The sequence below is a fragment of the Schistocerca piceifrons genome, chromosome 4 (assembly GCF_021461385.2).
Source record: "Schistocerca piceifrons isolate TAMUIC-IGC-003096 chromosome 4, iqSchPice1.1, whole genome shotgun sequence".
Classification (NCBI taxonomy): domain Eukaryota; kingdom Metazoa; phylum Arthropoda; class Insecta; order Orthoptera; family Acrididae; genus Schistocerca; species Schistocerca piceifrons.
In genome coordinates, this window is record NC_060141.1 from 479,810,094 (window position 1) to 479,815,617 (window position 5,524).

Here is a 5,524-nt window from a genome sequence, read left to right on the forward strand (position 1 = left end):
GTTCTGCTCACCTCTTCAACATTCCATTACCCAAATGAAACTAATGCAGAGGTAACATAGCTCTGTCAGTGATACGATCCGTTACCTTAACGACTGTACATTGCAGGTAGAGTTCAAAGCTCACCAACTGTCGTTTGCAGCTGATCATAGCAGCCCTTCTGGTTGGGAAGCGACGAAGGTAGCGCAATGAACATATTGCTACAACACCAACGTTGTAGTTGGTACTCAATGTTCAAGAATAATTTGAGTCAAGGCCTTACGTGGCAGTATCTCTGAAAAACTGATCTCCGCCGTTTCCCTCTTTCCTTTTTTTTTTCTTTTTTTGTTGAGAAATAACTTTTGGTTTACTATCATATTCGTGGTATTATGTCTCTTCTTCAGTCCTGTTCTTCCAAAGCAAAACGGGAGAAAATATCCTCCTTATGCCAAGCACAATTCTTTTATTATTCATTTACCCATATAAGTTTCAACACTTCATGTGCTTTCTGCAATGTTTTTTTATCATTTCATCTAACATAATATCATCAATTATTTTGCGCTAATAGTCTCGTAACTGTACTCCGTACAGTTTGTTATAGTTTATGTTATTGTCGTTATTTAGACTGCTGTCTGTTTAACAATTTGTAAGTGCTCTCCTAAGCTGGTGACGTAATAAGGTCAGTCAATGAAGACCAAATGAGGTCGAATGTGCTAAACAATTTGTGCAGTCACAAATTTTTGTTCAGTTATACGAGGGAGTGCCACGAACAATGTACTAGAAATCCTGACCGGTGGGGCTGAGTGTGGGAGTGGGGGTGCGTTTGAAGGTCGTTTTTGTGCGTTTTCTTGAATAACTAAAAAATTATGGCTTCTAGCGGAAACATACCCCAGTACAAAATTTGACTATATTAAGCTTCCTACAAAAGGTCCTATTCACTTTTTCTATAGGGCTAACAGCTTGCGCTTACAGAGCGTGATAATATAAAAATCTCACGTGTGGTTTTTGAAGGCCAGATATAACATTTCAGGTTTCATGAAATGACGTCGACAGGAGCAGCTGAATCGCCCTGTATAAATGAGAAATGGATAGAATTTTGATGACAGTTGGACATCAAGATAATGCAGGATGCATCACAACTGCGATATGTGCAGATTGTCAAGAAGAACAGATGTGAATTGTTTCAGTAAACATGCCTGTAACCGACAGTAGAACTTCGATTTCAGAGTTTGTAAAGCAAAATAGTTTTCGAAGAATCCACCTGACGCGGGGACCTAATATTTGTTTTCACTTTATCCTTAATGTTTCCTCATTTTACATGCTCTCGTCAGTGGGTTTTAGCCCCAACCCGCATAGCTCAGAAGTGTATATGTGTTTCTTTAATCGTATAAAATTTGATGAAGAAGCTATTTTTTCAAAATTGTTTTTATTTTTCCTTCGACACCCATTTTTGCGTTATCTCTACAGTGTTAATTCTGTTTCATTTTTACTAAAATAAGGGACAAAGAGATATTTTTAGTGTTAACGAAAGGGCATGTCAGGGAACTGTTGCGTTATTCTCCTATTTATAAAAAAAATAATGCAACACCTACGAGAAAAATAGTAACATACACTACTGGCCTTTAAAATTGCTACACCAAGAAGATGACGTGCTACAGACGCGAAATGTAACCGACAGGAAGAAGAAGCTGTGGTATGCAAATGATTAGCTTTTCAGAGCATTCACACAAGGTTGGCGCCGGGGGCGACACCTACAAGGTGCTGACATGAGGAAAGTTTCCAACCGATTTCTCATACACAAACAGCTGTTGACCGGCGTTTCCTGGTGAAACGTTGTTGTGATGCCTCGTGTAAGGAGGAGAAATGTATACCGTCACGTTTCCGTCTTTGATAAAGGTCGGATTGTAGCCTATCGTGATTGCGGTTTATCGTATCGCGACATTGCTGCTTCCGTTGGTCGAGTTCCAAATACTGTTAGCGGAATATGGAATCGGTGGGTTCAGGAGGGTAATACGGAACGCCGTGCTGGATCCCAACGGCCTCGTATCACTAGCAGTCGAGATGACAGGCATCTTATCCGCATGGCTGTAACGGATCGTGCAGCCACGTCTCGATCCCTGAGTCAATAGATGGGGACATTCGCAAGACAACAACCATCTGCACGAACAGTTCCACCACGTTTTCAGCAGCATGGACTATCAGCTCGGAGATCACGGCTGCGGTTACCCTTGACGCTGCATCACAGACAGGAGCGTCTGCGATGGTGTACTCAACGACGAACCTGGGTGCACGAATGGCAAAACGTCATTTTTTCGGATGAATTCGGGTTCTGTTTACAGCATCATGATGGTCGCATCCGTGTTTGGCGACATCGCGGTGAACGCACATTGAAAGTGTGTATTCGTCATCGCCATTCTGGCGTAACATCCGGCGTGATGGTGTGGGGTGCCATTGGTTACACGTCTCAGTCACCTCTTGTTCGCACTGACGGCACTTTGAACAGTGGACGTTAAGTTTCAGATGTGTCACGACCCGTGGCTCTACCCTTCATTCGATCCCTGCGAAACCCTACATTTGAGCAGGATAATGCACGACCGCGTGTTGCAGGTCCTGTACGGGTCTTTCTGGATACAGAAAATGTTCGACTGCTGCCCTGGCCAGCACATTCTCCAGATCTCTCACCAATTGAAAGCGTCTGGTCGATGGTGGCCGAGCAACTGGCTCGTCACAATACTCCAGTCACTACTCTTGAACTGTGGTATCGTGTTGAAGCTGTATGGGCAGCTGTACCTGTACACGTCACCCAAGCTCTGTATGACTCAATGCCCAGGCGTATCAAGGCCGTTATTACGGCCAGAGGTGGTTGTTCTGGGTACTGATTTTTCAGGATCTATGTACCCAAATTGCTTGAAAATATAATCACATGTCAGTTCTAGTATAATATATTTGTCCGTTTATCATCTGCGTTTCTTCTTGGTGTAGCAATTTTAATGGCCAGTAGTGTATAAGTGGGTCTTGTATAATATGGAATCTCCAACCAAACCCCAAACGTTCTCTCATTCACCGGAACTGATTTACAGAAACCAGGATAACTAACTTCAATGTAGCCAGATATGGGTTTGAACCGTACTGCTCTTGTAAGTGATTTCACTGCGCTATTTTACTCTGTGCTGGCCGATTTAGTTGATACGAACGCACAAGAAAATGTTTGGCGAACTTTCCCTAGGGGAACAGGCATTTTCTCTTTCGAAATGTTGTTGATTTAACTGGGTTAATGCGTGTTCTAGAAAGACAGCAATATAATTCAGTTTCTCTAAAGTACGCGTTTCTTAAGACATTTCAGAAGCAAATCAGAGATTAGAGGTCGTATATGCAGGAATACAGACAGACGATTTTTGCTGAAATTTTGAGCGAGTGAAACAAGTAAGGGGACAATTAATAAAGGCATGAACATGCTCTGCCACACAAAATTCATTTGTTTAAACAATACGTTCGTACGAGTATGACAATGGCCTTGCCACACCGGATACACCGGTTCTCGTCAGATCACCGAAGTTAAGCGCTGTCGGGCGTGACCGGCACTTGAATGGGTGACCATCGGGGCAGCCATGCGCTGTTGCCATTTTTCGGGGTGCACTCAGCCTCGTGATGCCAATTGAGGAGCTACTTGACCGAATAATAGCGGCTTCGGTCAAAGGAAACCATCACAACGACCGGAGAGCGGTGTGCTGACCACACGCCCCTCCTATCCGCATCCTCATAAGAGGATGACACGGAGGTTGGATGGTCCCGATGGGCCACTTGTGGCTTGAAGACGAAGTGTTTTAGCTTTTTTTGTACAAGTAGATGTAAAGTCGAAAAATATCGTAGAGAGTCTAAATACAAAGATATGGTAATGGCAAACCGAAAACGAATAAAGCCATTATTACGTTACTTTTACATTGTTACTAAACGATGTACAGTAACAACTGTGCAACCTCAAAATAAGTCGCACTATGCCAAGCGTTAACCGCACTTTTAAAAGCGGCGGTCTGGGCTTTCACTTTTCCGTTATACGGTAGAGAACTTGCGATTAACAAGGTGGAACTGGCAAGGTCACCAATGAGTCAGGATCCGAGTGTTCGTCACCAAACGCTTACATCATCTGTTTTAACACCGACACGGTTCAGAATTTGCGCAAAGAAAAATACGAAAAACAAATACGACGAAACGAACCCATATTTCAGAATCCACAAATGCACTGCAGTGTCATTCGGGTCTGAAGCTTTCGACGGTGTCATGGACGCGAAAAGTACGCGATGAACCTGTTTTCACGCACGAGTTTCATTCCACACCATGTCAAGGGAGATTATCTATCTAGTTGACTCGATCTGAGACAATAACAAAAATACAATAATAGAAAAAAGGAACTTTGAGGTTCAAAAATGGTTCAAATGGCTCTGAGCACTAGGGGACTCAACTTCTGAGGTCATCAGTCCCCTAGAACTTAGAACTACTTAAACCTAACTAACCTAAGGACATCACACACATCCATGCCCGATGCAGGATTCGAACCTGCGACAGTAGCGGTCGCGCGGTTCCAGACTGTAGCGCCTAGAACCGCTCGGCCACCGCGGACGGCTGAACTTCGGGGTCTTGCCTATGTTTGCACTGGTATCTTCTGTCAAAACTGCACATAAAGTGCTTGTATCATAACTAAAAAGAAATATAGCTTGAACCGTTGTGCGGTAGATAGCTTGTACCACGAAGTCCAGTAGAACATATTTGTATTAGGAGATCGGAATCTGGCGGCAAGGCGGGTAGCCGTAGGGTGCCGGAAGTTGATGGCTAGTACTAGTTCGGCAGTTAACTGTCTCCGGCTCTGAGCGTATCAGCGAAACACGGGCAGGTTTCTGGACTGCGAACCATTATTATACCTCGGTTGCGGCCGGCTGCAAAACCTTTGGACACGTGGGGCGCCTACCAAGGGAAGGAGGGTGTTGTGTGCTTCAGCGACCGACCGGGCATGGAGGCGGCCGGTGGACCGCAACTGTGTTGAATTTCTGTGTCGGTTCCACGCTGACCTTCCTGGATAGTTGTACTGATATGTCTGGTGAGCTTCCGACTTGGTTTATCAGATGCGAGTGAGCCCAGCATCGGCAGTAGCCATTGCCATTTCCTGTATCAGTACTATGACTGTTTAGTTCCGTAGTTTTATGACTGTTCGAGGTTCACGGCGGGTTCCATATCAGGCGTCTGGTTACTAGAGCCGCCTCTGTCTTTAGACTATTGAATATGTTTATTTAACGCTCCAACCTGAGTGTTATTTGAGGAATTCGATCTCAAATTCCTAGTTGGCTGCTGTAAGGTGTCAGATTTGTGACGGTGTGCACTTACACTAAGTGTGTTCATGTGCCACGCCCCGCATGTCCTATTGCTGGAGCACACAATTTCATTTATTGTCTTGTAGGGTATTTATACTATCATGTTTGACTGTGCTTTTTTAATTGTTTGTAAGAGTGGGGACACTTTGTCTTAATTATTTAAGTCTGTCCCAGTGAGGACTTT

The 5,524-nt window shown here is 44.1% G+C and overlaps 1 pseudogene; it reads left to right on the forward strand.

Moving 5' to 3' along the window:
* Window positions 1–3,481: 3,481 nt before the first annotated feature.
* LOC124796478 lies at window positions 3,482–3,599 on the forward strand (annotated as a pseudogene).
* Window positions 3,600–5,524: the final 1,925 nt, after the last annotated feature.